Source organism: Oryctolagus cuniculus, chromosome 15 (genome assembly GCF_051225735.1).
Source record: "Oryctolagus cuniculus isolate XC-2025 breed Fujian yellow rabbit chromosome 15, ASM5122573v1, whole genome shotgun sequence".
NCBI lineage: Eukaryota > Metazoa > Chordata > Mammalia > Lagomorpha > Leporidae > Oryctolagus > Oryctolagus cuniculus.
In genome coordinates, this window is record NC_142881.1 from 69,913,085 (window position 1) to 69,930,866 (window position 17,782).

General features: G+C 50.6%; 2 long non-coding RNA genes across 2 annotated transcripts in view; both read right to left on the reverse strand.

The window, feature by feature from the left end:
• LOC138845392 (uncharacterized) overlaps window positions 1–17,782 on the reverse strand; it is a 65,871-nt gene that overhangs the window by 13,937 nt on the left and 34,152 nt on the right. The window lies entirely within an intron of this gene.
• Window positions 7,737–14,061, reverse strand: LOC149122042 (uncharacterized). Its single transcript, XR_016221001.1, has 3 exons — window positions 13,994–14,061; window positions 11,606–11,741; window positions 7,737–9,729 (listed from the first exon to the last, which is right to left on the reverse strand). It is a non-coding gene; the product is annotated as an uncharacterized LOC149122042 (long non-coding RNA).

A 17,782-nucleotide genomic window follows, 5' to 3' on the forward strand; every position in this document is an offset into this window, starting at 1 on the left:
AGAGTGTGAGAGAGCCTCGAAAAATTAAAAATAAAACTGCCATGTGATTCAGCAACCCCATCCTGGGTTTATATCCAAAGGAAAGGAAATCACGGTGACAAAGATATCGCTGTACTCCCATGTTCACTGCAGCACGCTTCACGATGCCCGGATATGGAATCACCCTGAGAGTCCATCCGTGGACGGATGGACAAAGAAAATGTGGTGGGGCCGGCGCTGCGGTGTGGTAGCTAAGCTCCGCCTGTGGCGCCAGCATCCCACATGGGTGCTGGTTCTTGTCCTGGCTGCTCCTCTCCCAATCCAGCTCTCTGCTATGGCCTGGGAAGATGGCCCACGTGCTTGGGCTCCTGCACCTGCTTGGGAGACCCGAGGGAAGCTCCTGGCGTCTGCTTGGCCCGGCTCCGACTACTGCGGCCATCTGGGGAGTGAACCAGTAGATGGAAGACCTTTCTCTCTGTATCTCCCTCGCTCTGTCTGTAACTCTGTCTCTCAAATAAATAAGTAAAATCTTTAAAAAAAAAATTCACGTAGACAAGAGGAATGAGTTCAGATCTGTTGTACAACATGGAGACTACAGCCAACAAGAAGCCTTCTCACCACAAAGAAATGTTAAGCATGTGAGATAATGCACGTGTTAATTAGCTATTCCACAATGTATATATCTTGCAGAACTTCGGGCTACAAAATATAAATCTTGTCTGTCAATGAAAAATAATAATAAAATGGAAGTTTACTTTTTAGGTGTTGAGGCCATCAAACTTCTTTCCCCACTCAGATCTCAAAACGACTACCAGCCAGGCTGGTCGGCACCCAAGGACTGTGCAGGCTCCCCGACAAAATGCTTAGCTTGGTCACTCTGGAGAGAAGCCCTCGGTCACCCAGCACCCCTCATGCCAGCACACACACACACACACACACACACACACCATCCATATTTTTGAGTGTCTTCCTCAGATAAGGAGCCAGCCAAGAGTCAGCCCCCTGTCATTTGAGGAAGACCTCCACAAAGAGAAAAAGAAAAAAAAAAAAACTTGGAAGAACAATAGGCTATTGTTCTGGGAGCAGAAAACTTTGAGAAAAGCCATCATGAATATCCTTAGAGAGATGAGAGGATTATGGCACACATGAAGCCGAAAGAATTAGAAAGAATACACAGGGGTTGGCGCTGTGGCACAGCAGGTTAAAGCCCCAGCCTGTAGAGCTAGCATCCCATATGGGTGCCGGTTCAAGTCCTGGGTGCTCCACTTCTGATCCAGCTCTCTGCTGTGGCCTGGAAAAGCAGTGGAAGATGGCCCACATCCTTGGGCCCCTGCAACCATTTGGGAGACCCAGAAGAAGCACCTGGCTCCTGGCTTTGGATCAGCTCAGCTCTGGCTGTTGTAGTCATTTGGCAAGTGAACTAGTGGATGTAAGACCTCTCTCTCTCTCTCTCTCTCTCTTCTCTGGCTCTACCTCTCTCTGTAACTCCGTATTTCAAATAAATATAAAATAATAATATAATAATAAAATAAAAGAGCATTTCACATGCATACTTTAAATTAAAAAAAAATATGCAGAGAACAAACACAAGCTCTTAGAAATTCAACATATAATAAAAACAAAACGCTGGCGCCGTGGCTCACTGGGCTAATCCTCCGCCTGCAGCGCCGGCACACCAGGTTCTAGTCCCGGTCGGGGCGCCAGATTCTGTCCCGGTTGCCTCTCTTCCAGGCCAGCTCTCTGCTGTGGCCCGGGAGTGCAGTGGAGGATGGCCCAAGTGCTTGGGCCCTGCACCACATGGGAGACCAGGATAAGTACCTGGCTCCTGCCATCGGATCAGTGCGGTGCGCCGGCTGCAGCGGCCGTTGCGGGGTGAACCAACGGCAAAGGAAGACCTTTCTCTCTGTCTCTCTCTCTCACTGTCCACTCTGCCTGTCAAAAAAATAAAAAATAAAAATAAAAAAGTAAAAATAAAAAAAAAAACTCAGTAGAAACAGGCAAAACTCCTGAACCCTGACTATACGCTTCCTCAGAGAAGATGCACAGATGCAAAATAAGCAGATGAAAAGATGCTCACCCATCAGATGTCTTTGGAGAACTGCAAATTAAATTGGCAATGGCCTAGCAGTTAACGCTAAACTGGGGGGCCGGTGCTGTGGCACAGCGGGTTAAAGCCCTGGCCTGCAGTGCCAGCATCCCATATGGGCGCGGGTTCGAGTCCCAGCTGCTCCTCTTCCGAACCAACTCTGTGGTACAGCCTGGGAAAGCAGTAGAAGATGGCCCAAGTCCTTGGGCCCCTGCACCCACGTGGGAGACAGCTTCGAGACCGGCCGAGACCGGCTTCCGATCGGTGCAGCTCTAGCCGTTGCAGTGGATGGAAGACCTCTCTCTCTGTCTTCTTTACCTCTCTCTGTAACTCTGTCTTTTTTTTTTTTTTTTTTTGACAGACAGAGTGGACAGTGAGAGAGAGAGAGAGAGAGAAAGGTCTTCCTTTTTGCCATTGGTTCACCCTCCAATGGCCGCTGAGGCCAGTGTGCTGCGGCCAGCGCACCGCACTGATCCGAAGCCAGGAGCCAGGTGCTTCTCCTGGTCTCCCATGGGGTGCAGGCGCCCAAGCACTTGGGCCATCCTCCACTGTACTCCCGGGCCACAGCACAGAGCTGGCCTGGAAGAGGGGCAACCAGGACAGAATCCGGCGCACCGACCAGGATTAGAACCCCGTGTGCCAGCGCCACAAGGCGGAGGATTAGCCTACTGAGCTGTGGCGCCGGCCAACTCTGTCTTTCAAATAAATAAAATAAATCTTTTTTTAAAAAAGGCTAAGCTGGGGGCAGGGATGCCCACACCCACTCAGGGTGCCTGAGTTCCGGTTCCTGCTTGGCTCCCTGCTGTGCCTCCCAGCTCATGTGCACCCTGGGAGGGGGCAGGTTCCACCCAAATGGGAGACCTGGATTGTGTTCCCGGCTCCCGCCTTCAGTCTGGTTCAGCCCTGGTAGTCGTGGGCATTTGGCAAGTGAACCAAGGGATGGGAGTGCTCACTCTCTCTCTCTCTCTCTCTCTGTCAAATAAAAAATAAAATAGCAATGAGAATCCAAAACCTTATGACTCCCAAATACCGCTGACAACATGGAGCAACAGGAACTCTCCCATGGAGTGCTGGTGGGAATGCAACGCAGTATAACTATTTTGGAAGACATTCTAGGAGTTTCTTACAAAGCTACTAAACAGATGTTTACCACATGACCAGGCAATTGTGCTCCTCAGTGTTTGCCCAAACGAGTTAAAAACTTATGTCTTCACAAAAAAATCAGCACACGAATATTTATAGCAACTTTTACATGCAGAGCTGGAATAGGTGAACAGCTAAAGAAAATTTGGCATACGCACATCACGGAATGTTTCACTCAGCAGTGCAACAAAGCGAGCTATCCCGCCACTTCCAGCACGGGAATGCATGTTACTAAATGAAAGAAGCCATCCTGAAAAGGCTCTAGGATCCTAAGTGAATGACGTTCTGGGAAAGCTCAGACTATAGGGATGATTCTGCCTGTAGTTACAGGGCTGGGGCTGGGAAGGGATGAACAAAGAGAGCACCGGGCATGTTTCCTAGGGAGGTGAAGTGTTTGCATGACGTTGGTCATAGTTGATACACGACAGACATTCACCCTAAACCTTTAGAAAGCACAACACAGAAAGTGAGTCCTAGTGTACACCGTAGGCTTTAGTTAATAATAATGCACCCGGGGGCTGGTGCTGTGGCGCAGCAGGTAAAGCTGTGGCCTGCAGTGCCAGCATACAATATGGGCACCGGTTCAAGTCTCAGCTGCTCCACTTCTGATCCAGCTTTCTGCTATGGCCTGGGAAAGCAGTAGAAGATGGCCCAAATGCTCAGGCCCCTGCACCCGTATGTGAGACCAGGAAGAAGCTCTTGGCTCCTGGCTTTGACTCCAACTCTGGCCATTGCAGCCATCTGGGGGAGTGAACCAGCAGATGGAAGATTCTCTCTCTCTCTCTCTCTCTCTCTGTGTCTCCCTTTCAAAGAAATAAATAAATATTTCATAACAATAATAATAATGTACCCAGATCCAGCCATCTATTGTAACAGAAGTACCACACTAATGCAAGAAGTTAATAATGAGAAAACTGTGGGTGGGGGAAGGGTAGTTTATGGGAAGGGTAGGATATGGGAAGTCTCTGTACTTTCTGTTCAATTTTTCTGCAAATGTGAAACTGCTCTAAAAATAAGGCCTTTTAACTTTTTCTTTTTTTAAGATTTATTTATTTGAAAGTTAGAGTTACACAGAGAGAGAAGGAGAGGCAGAGAGAGAGGTCTTCCATCCGTTGGTTCACTCCCCAGATGGCTGCAACAGCCGGAGCTTCGCCAATCCAAAGCCAGGAGCCAGGAGTTTCTTCCAGGTCTCCCATGTGGGAGTGGGGGCCCAAGCACTTGGGCCATCTTCTACTGCTTTCCCAGGCCATAGCAGAGAGCTGGATGGGAAGAGGAGCAGGCGGGACTTGAACCGGCACCCATATGGGATGCTGGCACTTCAGGCTGGGGCTTTAACCCACTGTGCCACAGCGCCGGCCCATAACTTTTTCAACAGTATATGTAATTATATGTAATGTTTAAAAGGGAAAAATATCGTTAGAAAGAAAGTAAAACCAAGAAACTCCTAGAAAGGAGAAAGAGAGAGAGAGAGAAGTACATATTTGGAAATGAGAAAAGGTGAGATAATCAGAGGACCATTTGAAGGTACTACATCTGTGTAACAAGAACACCAGAGAGAGAATGCTGGGGAGAAAAACTGACAAAAGTGGATTCGAGAGCTGTTCTTAGAACTGAAAGACGTGAATTCCCAGATCAAAACATTTTGAGTGCCCCGCACATGACTCCAAGCAGACAATGTGATGAACTGTCAGAACACTTGGAGCAGAGAGCAGACTCTTCAGGATTACAGAGACAGGCGGCAGGCTATGTGCAAAGAATCAGTCATGGCAAGGACTTGAGACTGCACCATGGAACACAGAAGACAAGTGCAGGAGGGCCCTAACACTGTTGAGGGGAAAACCAAATTGGAATTCTATGCCCAGCTAAACTATCAATTAAGAGTGAAGGCAGGATTAGGACATTTTTAAGGTATTTGCCTCATAGACTCCTTTGCCAATAGGGATGGAAACCAAGAAAGAAGAAGACTGGGAGCCCCAGAAAGCAGAAGATCTAACGCAAGAGAGACAGGGACAGAGGCCAAAAAAGAGCCCTGTGGTCAGCAGGCCCAGAGAGCAGGTGGCCAAAGAGGATCTGCCGACAGGCCTAGCGGGACTGCTCCAGAAAGGTAGGGATGCTGGACTCCCAGACAAGGCTGGATGCACTGAGAAGAGATCTACACAGCTGAGTTAGAGTGTTCATGTTTGTGGATAAAGCAAAGTACACCAAACAGTCAACACGACCATCAAACGCAACAGTAGCTATTACTTCTGGCAGATGGAACCTGTTCCAATGAGAAGTAACTGTGGCCTCGCTGGCATGTCAGCCGTTTTTACATAAGTGTAATAGATGCGAATCCTGGGAATGGTGCTAACCAAAGTTACGACAGTGCCATGTGGGAGGAGAGGGGCAGCAACAGAAGTGTGTGTGTATGTGTGTGTGTGTGTGTGTGTGTGTGTGTGTGAGAGAGAGAGAGAGAGAGAGAGAGACCAAAACCTCCTTTTCCATACTGGGAAGGCAATTGTTGAAGCTTCAACTGGAGAATTCACAAAGCACCAACACAGGCGAGCTATGTGGAAGTCAATACTGAAAGAATTGTTTAGAACAGTGTTGAGAGTGGTTGCCTCTGGGGAGCAAGAAATGGTGGGGGCAGGATAGTTTTTACCATAACAAAAGAACAGTTTGTCTCTTTAAAGTGTATTCATGGCAAACTGTGAATAAAAAACAAAAACAGAGAAAAAAGACGAGGAAGAGTAGAAAGAAGACCCACACGCAGACCGCCTGCCCACTCTGAGGTGGCCCTGTTCCAGACACTTCATGCTTTGTCTCATGGAATCTCTCACCACCCCTGTTAACCCAGGCAACGAAAGAGGCCCAGAGACTCTGCAGACCTGCCTGGGGACACACAGCTTATGAGATTCAGGCTCAGTCATCCATCTCCCGGCTCCTACCCCTCTGGCAGCTCTCGCCAGGATGTTATTTTTCTTCCGAGCTAGTTCCTGTAAGGAGGAAAGGTCCAGTCTCTGTTCCAAGTCTCCCTCCAGCCCCTGCTGACTTGAGAACATAACTCTGTCAGTGCCTTAATTCGATCCAGATGGAAGGCTCCTCCTGGCTGTTGAAGCATGCCTTTGGGGAGTGCTGAGATGTGCAGATAAGTCCTGGGATGAAGGAGGGGACAAGGGAACAGGAAGGTGACAGATTATGAAAGCTGGGGGTGGGAGAGGCATTTAGAGACGACTTCGAAGCTGATGGATTTGCCTCCTCCACAACCATCAGGCGTGTGGCCAGGGTGTGGGGCTTCAGGACGCCAGCCCAGAATCTCAATTCACAGATGCATGCACTCCACCCTTGCATGCATTCCCCAGACACTCCTGAGAGCCCAGCGGCAGGCGGCCGGGCGGCAGCTGGGGGACAGTGTTGGACCAGATACCAGCTTCTGCCTCGAGGGGTTCACAGGCTAGGAAGTGAGACGACAAGAATATTTGTACGGTCCAGCAGGATCACAAATACATGTTACAGTAGAGGCAGGGACAGTAGGCAGAAGAGAGTGACGGCCATGGAGGGATTGACATTGGGCTGGGGCCACGAGAAGTGAGCAGACACATGGCAGGGAAAGCAGTGTGAGGGACACAGCAGTCAGAGGAGAGAGCAGGTGCAAAAGCAACGTGACCCGAATGAATGCGGACTCCTCGAAGCCGGGTCAAAGGACTCCCAAGATTGTTCGGGGCAGTCCCTCACCGCTCAGAACTGATGTCAGGAGATATGGCGTCCACGCTTAGCTCTCCTCTCTGAGCCTTCCTACTTCAAGGAAGGCATTTCAGCCCTCTGAACCTCAGTGTTTCCACCTATTTAATGGCAAAAGTAGCTTTTAAATTAAAAAAAAAAATGAAAATAATCCATAAATAAAATAATTTATTTTATTTATTTGAGAGGGCGGGAGAGTGAGCTCCCATAGGCTGGTTCATTCCCCAAATGCCTGCAGTGGTTATGATTGGGACTGAAGCTGGGAGCCAGAAACTCAATCCATGTCTCCCAGGTGGGTGGCAGGAACCCTACTGCTTGAGCCATCACCACTGACTCCCAGGGTCTGCATTAGTACAAAGCTGGAGGTAGGAGCCAAAGCTGGGAACTGAAGCCACGTGCTCTGATGTAGGACATGGGCATCTTAACTGCCAGGTTAAACATCCACCCATGTATTTTTTAAAACACAAGAAATGGGGGCTGGCATTGTGGAACAGTGTGTTGGGCTGCCATCTATGATGCCAGCATCCCATATGGGTGCTGGTTCGAGTCTTGGCTGCTCCACTTCCAATCCAGCTCCCTGCTAATGCACCTAGGAAAGCAATGGAGGATGGCCCAAGTGCTTGGGCCCCTGCACCCATGTGGAAGACCTGGAAGAAGTTCCTGGCTCCTGGCTTCAGCCTGACCCAGCCCCGATCATTGCAGCCATTTAGGTAGTAAACCAGCAGATGGAAGATCTCTCTCTCTCTCTCTCCTTCTGTCTCTGTAACTCTACTTTTCAAATAAATAAGCAACTCTTAAAAAAAAAGTTCATGCGAATGTGTTTTATGAAAAAAAAACTAACATGCATTTCAAACATTTTTTGCACTGAGACAAACTTATCTTTTAATTCCATTTTCCAAGAACTTGTTGAATTCTCTTCATTTACTTAACACTCTACTTCTCTTTCTGTTAACTCTATTCAATATCTCAATGACCCTGAATGAGGATTAAGCGGTTAACCCCTCTGCCTTATCTTACATTTCCTCCCTCTTACATTTATTTTTATATTGTCAAGATAGCTGATATTTACATTCTGATCTTTAACCATCACAAAGTTTCTTTGCTTTGTCTGTGGGTTGTTTTTAAAGATCAAAAACAGTGATTATATTCTTATGGCTATATAAATATTGCTTACCATGTAATCAATAGTATGCTATAATTAAACTGTCTTGCTTGTTTTTTAACTTGTAGCTTTTACTTGTCCTTTTTATCTTTCTTAAGTTGCCTTATTTTATCCCATCCTTAAGTTCTTCTGGTGTGATGGATAGAATGAATGAAATGTATGGAATCTGCACATTGTAAGCTCCATAGAGGCAGGCCTTTTTGTCTGCTTTGTTCGCTGCAGGGTGTCCTCAGTCTGTTATCTGGGATTGAGAGTCAGAGTCTTTGTCTGTCTCTCAAGGTTTCTGAAACTCATTTTGTGTTAAACATGAAATTCTTCTTCTTATTTTTTATTTCAGTGCAGCAATCCTTCCTACACCCTCTCTGTATACACCCTCTCTATACACAGACAAGTGATCGTCCAACTTCTGCACCCATGATGAGCAGCTCACTTTCTATATGTAGGCATCTCTTATTTCTAAACCATCTTTGCTTTCTTAAGCTTAAAAGCGTATCTCCCCATCAAGCCTGGCTCTTCTGTCTGGAGTTTCTGACTGTCAGGCAGCTCTTTGTTTCCTAGGCCAGTCTTTCCAAGATCTGAAGGCCACATCTTCCTTGGGACCCTTATTCTGCAGAGGCCACTTTCAAGACTTCCTCTTGCTCCACCTACCACACAGTTTCCACCCTTCACCATCCCATGAATGCTGATCAAAGGGCAAACCCTTAACCCAGAGTGGACACCATGTGTGCAGCTCGAGATGACCGTGTGTCCTTGAATCTGCATGAGCCCTTAATCCTGGGAACAGCACGAAGACTGAGTGTAGAAAATGATAGCAATGATACCTCCCTTTCATTTAAAACACCAGGTCGTATTTTAGACAAAAGTGCCCAGACCATACGGTGGAGTAAGAATAATCTCTTCAACAAATGGTGCTGGCAAAAATGGAATGAAATTAGATCCACACCTCTCACCACATACAAAAATCAACTCAGGATGGATCAAAGACCTAAATTTAAGACATGAGACTATGAAGTTGCCAGGAGAAAACACAGGGGAAATCCTCTAAGACACTGGGGTAAGGAAACGACTTCTGGGACACGACCCCCAAAGCACAGGCAACAAAAGCAAAACTAAACAAACGGGGCTCCGTCAAACTCAGGAGCTTCTGCACAGCGAAGGGAATGCTCAACAGAGGGAAGAGACAGCCAACAAAATGGGAAAAAATATTTGCAATCCACCTACCTGACAAAGGATTAATATCCCAAATAAATAATCAACCATACAGTTGAGAAATGGGCACAGGGCTTCAATAGACAGTTCTCAAAAGAAGAAATACAGGCCGGCGCCGCGGCTCACTAGGCTAATCCTCCGCCTTGTGGCGCCGGCACACCGGGTTCTAGTCCCGGTCGGGGCGCCGGATTCTGTCCCGGTTGCCCCTCTTCCAGGCCAGCTCTCTGCTGTGGCCTGGGAGTGCAGTGGAAGATGGCCCAAGTGCTTGGGCCCTACACCCCATGGGAGACCAGGAGAAGCACCTGGCTCCTGGCTTCAGATCAGCACGGTGCGCCAGCCGCAGTGCATCAGCCGCAGTGGTCATTGGAGGGTGAACCAACGGAAAAGGAAGACTTTTCTCTCTTTCTCTCTCTCTCACTGTCCACTCTGCCTGTCAAAAAAAAAAAAAAAGTAAAAAAAAAAAAAGAAGAAGAAATACAAATGGCCAACAAATATAGGAAAAGATGCTCATCACTAGCCATCAGGAAAATGCAAATCAAAACCACAATGAGGTCACCTCCCCCCTGTCAGAATGGCTAAAATCCATTGGCAATTATGCAAAGGGGAACACTTACACCCTGTTGGTGTGAATGTAAATTAGTGCAGCCACTGTGGAAAATTGTGGGCAGGTTTCTTTTTTTTTTTTCAAAGATGTATTTTATTTATTTGAAAAGCAGAGTTACAGAGAGGCAGAAGTGGAGGCAGCGAGAGAGACCTTAGATCTGGTTCATTCCCCAAGTGGCTGCAACGGCCATAGCTGGGCTGGTGCAGAGCTAGCAGCCAGGAGCTTCTTCCAGGTCTACACATGTGCAGGGGCCCAAGGACTTGGAACATCTTCTGCTGCTTTCCCAGGTGCATTAGCAAGGAGCTGGATTAGACGTGGAGCAGTCATGGCAAGCCTGCACTGCAAGTGGGGGCTTTACCTGCTATGCCACAACACCAACCCCAAGACTTCTTAAAAAGCTAGAAATATGGGCCGGCACTGTGGTGTAACAGGTTGAGGCTACCGCCTGCAGTGCCAGCATCCTATATGGGTGCCAGTTCAAGTCCCGGCAGCTTCACTTCTGATCCAGCTCTCTGCTATGGCCTGGGCCCCTGCACCTGCGTGGGAGACCCAGAATAAGCTCCTGGCTCCTGGCTCCTGGCTTTATATCAGCGCAGCTCTGGCCAGTGCAGCCAATTGGGGAGTAAAACAGCCGATGGAGGACCTCTCCCTCTCTCTCTCTCTACCTCTCCTCTCTCTGTGTAACTCTGACTTTCAAATAAATAAAAAAATTTTAAACAAAAACTAGAGAGAGTTGTCATGTGATCCAGCAATCCTACTACTGGATATATACCCAAAAGACTTGAACACACTGTATCAAAGAGATAGCTGCATCACTCTGTTTATAGCAGCACTGTTCACAATGGCCAAATTTTGGAATCAACCAGGGTTTCCATCATCTGATGAATAGATAAAGGAAATGTGATACACACACACACACACACACACACACACACTGGAATATTATTCATCTATAAAAAATGAAATTGTATCATTTGCAGGAAAATGGATGCAACTGAAGGCCATTATGTTGAGTGAATGAGGCTGGACCCAGAAAGACAAATTCCACATATTTTCCCTTATATGTGGGAGCTAAAATTTAAAACAACAAACAAAAAAAAGTGTATATCATTATTGCTGCAAATATAGTTTTGTAGAACTTTGTTTTAAAAATAAAATAAAATACTGGGTCATTATCTTACACAAAATGTGTATTACAAGCTCAGAACTGAACCCCTGCCTTGATACTGCAGTCACAATACAGTTGCCAGCACAGATCTGTGCTCAGAGCAGGTGCACAAACGCTCACCCAGGGAGGCTAGCTGATTTGTGGTAAGGTTTTCATCTGTTTACACAAATAGAAGGCAATCTAGTGAATTTTCCATAGAATTACATTCCATTAACTTAGAGAATTTTATTCTGAAAGTCTGTTCCTTTTATTTCAGTTTAGATATAAAAATATTAACAGTAAAATTTGTATTAAAAATATTTTACAAAATCGTGTGTGATTCTCATTCAAAGGCTTGAAGTCCCACACTTTGGGAGGACAGGAGTGTGGCTGAGCTACTACTATAATGGGCTCTCTGGGAAAATACAAAGCTGGAAACCTTAGCTGGCCCTCCACATGGGCAGGGGGGAGCGGTTTATACTCAGGCTGTCTTTGCTTTCTGTTACTATAGCTGAGTCCCATAAACTGGGCAATTTATAAAGAATAGACGTTTACCTAGCTCGTGGTTCTGGAGGCTGGGAAGTTCAAGAGCATGGAGCCGGCTTCTGGTGAGGGCCTCCTTGCTGCATCACAGCACCTGGTGAGACGGAGCAAGCTGCCAGCTTGGGTCTCCCTTCCTCTCCTTATGAACCTATGAATGTCACCAATCAAATCCTGATTACTTCCCCAAGGCCCCATCTCCAAATACCACTCACATGAATTTGGGGATTATGGTTCCAACACATGAACATTTAGGTATGCATCAAACCACAGCGAAGGCCCTTGAAATCCAAAAGTTGGACCCTTTTAAACAGGATGGAGAACGGAGAGCGGGGTGGCCCTCGACTTGGGCTGCACTGGCTTTCTGACCCTTTCTGTCTGAGCATTTACCTTAGCGGCTCTGCAGGTCAGCCCAGGACAGTGACAAATGAGCCAGCAGCATGCACTAGGCAGCGTGGACCAATGAGATGATGAACTGGGGTGGGACCAGGGCCAGCTTTCTGGAGCTCAGACCACGGAATGGGCTGGGCCTGTGGGAGGTGGAATGAGTCTTGTCTTTCAGTCTCTTAGAGACGTTGTCCAGGAGTGTTTGTGCCTGTTTGGGCTCAAAAGCAGAGGGAGGGATGGCATGCAGCTATACTAAGATGGCTGGAAGCAAAGCACCCAAGACGTGATCAACAGTGATGTATAAGGAAGGAGCTCCAAAAGCCCCTGGAAGGCTGTGCTGTGGAGATCTGGAACCCATCCTTGGGGGAATGGGAGTGGTGTAGAAGTGACAAAGTGCATGGTGTTTGGGGAGACCATGGAGGGAACAGATGTGTTAGGCCCTCTCACAGGGTGGGTTGTGCGTGGTGTCTGGGCCAAGGGGGCTTCCTGTCAATCTGGGGGAACTGCTAGGTTTGACAAATCAGTCTTCTTCACCAAAGGGCTTGTCACATGGCAACGTGAACTGTGAATGTCCAGGAACGAAATATGCAGGCTTCCCCAAAGGACAAACCCTCTACCTGGAAACTGCCATGGAAAACGGGAGAAATGGATGGAGGTTATAGGCAGCCTCGATTCTGAGGTTCTTTGTGCATGAGAGGAACACAGGCTGAGTCTGGAACATGCAGACTCCTGGACCCCATCTCAAACAGGGCCCAGGGATCTGCACGTTGAACAAGCTCAAGCCAACGCAAGGGCTCCAGGGGCCACCCTTGGAGAAGCGCGGAGTGCCGATGAGGCAATACCAAGGAGCAGAGGCCTGGACAGCTCAGCTTTGGGCAGTGCTCCTGGACCAGCCTGCTGGAGGCTAAGGGCTCCGAGCTGCAGCCGCGTTAACTCCCTTCCCCTTGCTCTAAGCGGTGGGGAGCCACGGAGGCCCCTGCCAAGCCGTTCATCTCCCCTCTGGTGTCTGAAGTGAGGTACTGCAGCTTGGGGCTACCCCGGGGCTGTCCCCACAGATGGGCCTCTTTCAGAAAGCCTCTCTGAGTTTTCCTTTGCCTCACCCGCTTCTGTAACACACCCCAGTATGCCGCTCCTCCCTTGGGTGTCTCTGAAATGGGCATTTTAGAGCTCATGGGAAATGTAGGGCACCCACAGCTCTGTCTCAGACAGTAGGGAGCCCTGGGGACAGGACTGCAGCAACCAAGGAGCAAGCACCTGTGATAGAACCAGCTGGGGAGGAAGAGGCCGCGGTCACACCTACCCAGCAGATAAACCAAGAGTCCGCAGGACTGAGTCCCATAAACTGGGCTCTGTGTGGCTCCACTTACACAACATTGTGGACAAGGCAGACTCACAGGGCACAGGGCCCTGGCCAGCAGTGGCTGTGTGGGGATGAGCTGGGGCAGGTACCTGCCATCGGGCTGGGAGACAGGACCCTACGCCAGTAGACTCTGTGCCAGAGAGAGGAGAGATCCACCTGCTTGGCTAGTGCACAGGACTCTTCCACCCCTGCCCTGGTTGCTGACTAATGTCTTAGGGATGCAAGAGGCCAGGGGGGAATGGGTGTGGCCAGGGAGCCCTGGAGGAGTGGGTCACAGGGTCTTGGGTAGGAATAAGAATAAAAAGAGCAACTGACTTGATCAGAGTTTCCTGCGCGCGCCAGATGCAGGTGCTGCGGGCTTTGTAAGCATCATCTTGTCCAACCCTCATGGCAACTCTGTGAGCTCCTTACTACCCCCATGTTGCAGGGGAGGAGCCTGGGGCCCAGGGGTGGTAGGCAGACTGCACAAAGTGACCTGGCTCGTATCAAAGAGGAGGATTAGGACACAGGCGCCGCAGGCTCCCAAGCCCTGGACGGCCACACAGGCTGTGACAGAAGCGATGATGGAGAATCTTCTCCCACCCTCCAGCCATGCACCCGGCCTGCCTTGGCTGCTTCCCTGACTTCCTGTTGCATCCACCCACAACCCCAGTTACCTCTCTGGGCCTGGAGGTGGTTGTTAGTGCTGCCTGTCAACATCTCCACCTGCTTGGGGTCACTGGGTAGGATTGCACTTTCCACTCCCCTGACGGGAGGTTTGTCACGTGACCGCCTTTGGCCAGTGAAATATGAGCAGATGGTTTAGAAGCCAGTGGGAGTAAGAGCCCTCCCCTGTGCTACTGCTGCGGTGTCTGGGGAGGGACGTGGGGCTGGTGTCTGGGGGAAGCCTCATTTGGCCAGGATCCCTGAGCCAGCAGGGTAAGCAGAGGCCCCTGCTGATCTGTGTTGCGCATGTAACGTGGGTCAGAACCAAACTTGGGTTGTGGGAGCCGCAGGGATCAGGGATTGTTCGTCCCAGCAGCACCTGACCTGTCCTGGCTGCAGAAGGCCCCACAGAACCAGCAAAAGCCCGGTCTCCTCCAACCCTTCTCTAAGGCAGATGGTCCCTAGTTCTTTCAGTTCGGTCTGCAGTACATTGATTTCTCCCCTGATCTTAGTGCTTTTTAAAAAATGTTTTCTCGTGTACTTCAAAGACAGAGAGACATCTTCCATGTGCTGAAGTCAGCAGCCTAGAACTCCATCCGGGTCTCCCACCCCAAACACATGAAGCATCATCTGTTGCCTCCCAGGGTGCACTAGGAGGAAGCTGGATCAGAAGCAGAGTCGCCAGGACTTGAACTGGTGGCCCCTGTGGGATACGGGCGTCTCCAGTGGAGGGGGGCTTCACCTGCTGCACCACAGCGCGGGCTGCCTCACCTGATCTCTTCTTCCAGACCCGCTGACGGGCGAGAGCCGACCACAGTCATCTGGGAGCAAATGCCAGCCTGCTGCCTCTTCCTGGTCTTCAGCGATGCAGCCACTGAGTGCTCTGAGCCTGCAGCAGGCGCACAGGGCCAATCCCGCCCCCGGCTTCCACGCTCACCTGCGTAGTTCTGCTTATTTAGAATCTAGATAAAGCGGAGGCTCAAGATGTAGAACTAGCACTGCTACTGACTTACCGGATTGCTACAGGTAAATTACCGAACTCCTCTGGGCCGGTCTTCTCAAGTAGGATCAAAATAATAAAACTAGTTATAAGCATCACATAGGGGCAGGTGTTTGTAGCAGTGGCTAAGCTAAGGCTTCAGATACCCATATCCCGTGCCAGAATGCGAGAGTTTGGCTCTCATCCAGTCTTCTGCTACCATGCACCCCGGGAAGTGGCAGGTGATGGTTGAAATGCTTAGGCCCCTGCCACCCACATGGGAGACCCGGGTGGAGTCCCTGGTCGCTGGCTTCAGCCTGGCCAGCCCCGGCTGTTATGAGCATTTGGGGAGTGAACCAACAGGTGGACGGTCACCTTCTGTGTGCGTCTTTGCCTTTTACATACATAAACAAACAGGGAATAAAGAAACAAGCCACGAGTCACGTAGAGCCGAGTGCCAGCGCCTTCCTGGGGTCTCCTGGGCCCGAAGAGCTATTCTTTCCCTGTTGTGACTCACCACCCCCATGTCCTGGAGATTCACAAGCCTGGGGGAGGGGAAGGCATTTCTGGAATGAGGTTCCAGGAGCTCCTGGGCCACTGCTGTGTCCCAGTCTGAGTCTCAGGCCTGCCAGGAGCCCCTCCTAAGCCCCCTCCAGGTCGCAGCTGTCTGCCTCCCCTCCCCCCTCGCAGGGGGCCGCCCTGCAGGGACTGGGGGAAAGGGAAGTGGACGCCAGGCTGCAGATGTGCTGAGCTCAGAGAAGGCTGCTGGGCTAATCCGGGGGCTGCTGGCCAGGCTGGGCCCGAGCCTCAGAAGTAAGCTTTCAAGGGGCCCTGTCCTGCCTGCTGGCCGCCTGTGGCCGGGCTCGAATTTCCAAGGTCCCCAGTTTAGGAACAGCTGCGTGGCCTCCCCTCCCCTGCCTCCATTTTCCCTCCTGTCTTCCCCACTGTGAGTCAAAGAGATAGCGGGGCAGGGCTAGCAAGGGGTCTGGACGGAATCCAGGCGGCTCCAGTCACTCAACCCGGGTCTCTGTGAAGCCTCGGGGAGCTCAGGCACCTGGGGTTCTCCAGCCTTTCAACTCCCAGACACACTTCCTGCTGCTTTCCATCCTGCCAACAACCTCGCTCAGCTCTGATGTTGACTCCTGGCTACCCCTGGGCTCCTCGGCTGCCTGACTCCTCAGGATGCCTTCTACCCAGTGGGGTGTTGGGAGGCCAGGCCTGGGGTGGGGACCTCCTGGTGAGGTGCACCCCTCCAAGCCAGCCTTCCCCCTCCCCCAGGTCCCTAACTGCCCCCTCTCCGACCTCCCTTCCATGTTCCTGCACTATCTCCCACCCCAGGGCTGGGCTGTTGCGTGGAAAGACTGGTTTTATCTTCAACTGTCTTGTGTTTTCTCTTGGGCAACTAAGGAAATGAAGAGCCTGACAGGGTGAGAAACCTGACTTGTTCACGGAAACAGGAAATGGCAAAGCCAGGATTTGAACCCAGCCGGGATGACGTCTGAGCCCCTGCTCTTTCTCCACCCCACCACGTGGCCTGGAAAGGCCCTGAGCAGTCCCCCTGCCCGGGGCAGGCAGGGCAACCCAGCAACGTGCCCTGACCTGGACACCTCCTGGGCCCCAGGGGAGGCAGACGTGGGCCACTGCAGCAGAACATGATTGGTCATCTCTCGCCTTTCCGTGCTGGGTGGACGCGACTCTGGGGAAACAGGTGGGTGCTGGGAACACAAGGCAGCTACTTCATCGGGTGCCCACTGAGGAATCAGGGACCCAAGCCGAGGCGGGGGTTTTCAGAGACTGCATGGGCACTCCCACCAGCTGTGTGCTGGGATGCTCTCAAGGATCATCTTACAGAGTCCCTACCATGTGATTATAAACCAAGCCCCAAACATCGAGTAGGGGTTATCCCTTACTCCAAAGGAGCTCGCCTTTACATGGTGGGCTTCCAGGACTGGGGAGCACGCCTGGGGCCCTGGGGCCTCCTGGGACTGCAGTCTGACACCATGTGGTCCTCCACCACGCTAGGTTTTCAGCATGGTGTGATGAAGGAGCGTTAGATGGGGAACGGGACCTGAGCCCCAACAGGGCTCTGCTGCAGAACCATGTGAGTCCCCCAGACCCCCTGGGCCCCGGGCTCCCCTCGTCAGTTGGACAGATGATCCTGATGAAATGCTGCAGGCCCTGAGGTCTACATCTGGGCTGGAGATGGCTGAGGACCCTGCCCTAGGAGCAGTCCTGCCTCTGGTGCCAGCTCCACTTGCCTGTGGCCCCTTGCTCCTGGCGCAGGACCGGTTACCGGATCTGCTTCCAGGAATAGTGTCATCACCTCATGTTATGGGTGGGAAAATTCTTTTGTTGCCTGCGGGGCCTGTATGGCCTTCTCTGCCTCGTCCGATTCCTAACACTTCCACCCTCCCTGTGTCCCTATTTCAAATCTCCTGTGTCCTGGCCGTGTGCGACCCAGGTTTGCTTTTTTTCCTGGGCCTCAGACTCAGGATCCATGGGTGTGCAACCTCCTGGATGTCCCACCCCTTGAGAGCCGCCACTGCCCTTTCTTTCTGTCTCAAAGGTCCATGTTGCAGGCTGGCTCCGTGGTGTAGCTGGTAAAGCTGCTGCCGGTGACACCAGAATTCCATATGGGCGCCAGTTCGAGTCCCAGCTGCTCTACTTCCCATCCAGCTCTCTGCTAATGCATTTGGGAAAGCAGCAGAGGATGGCCCAGGTCCTTGGGCCCCTGCACCCATGTGGGAGGCCTGGAAGAAGCTCCTGGCTCCTGGCTTCAGGTTGGCCCAGCTCTGGCCGTTGTGGCCATTTGGGGAGTGAA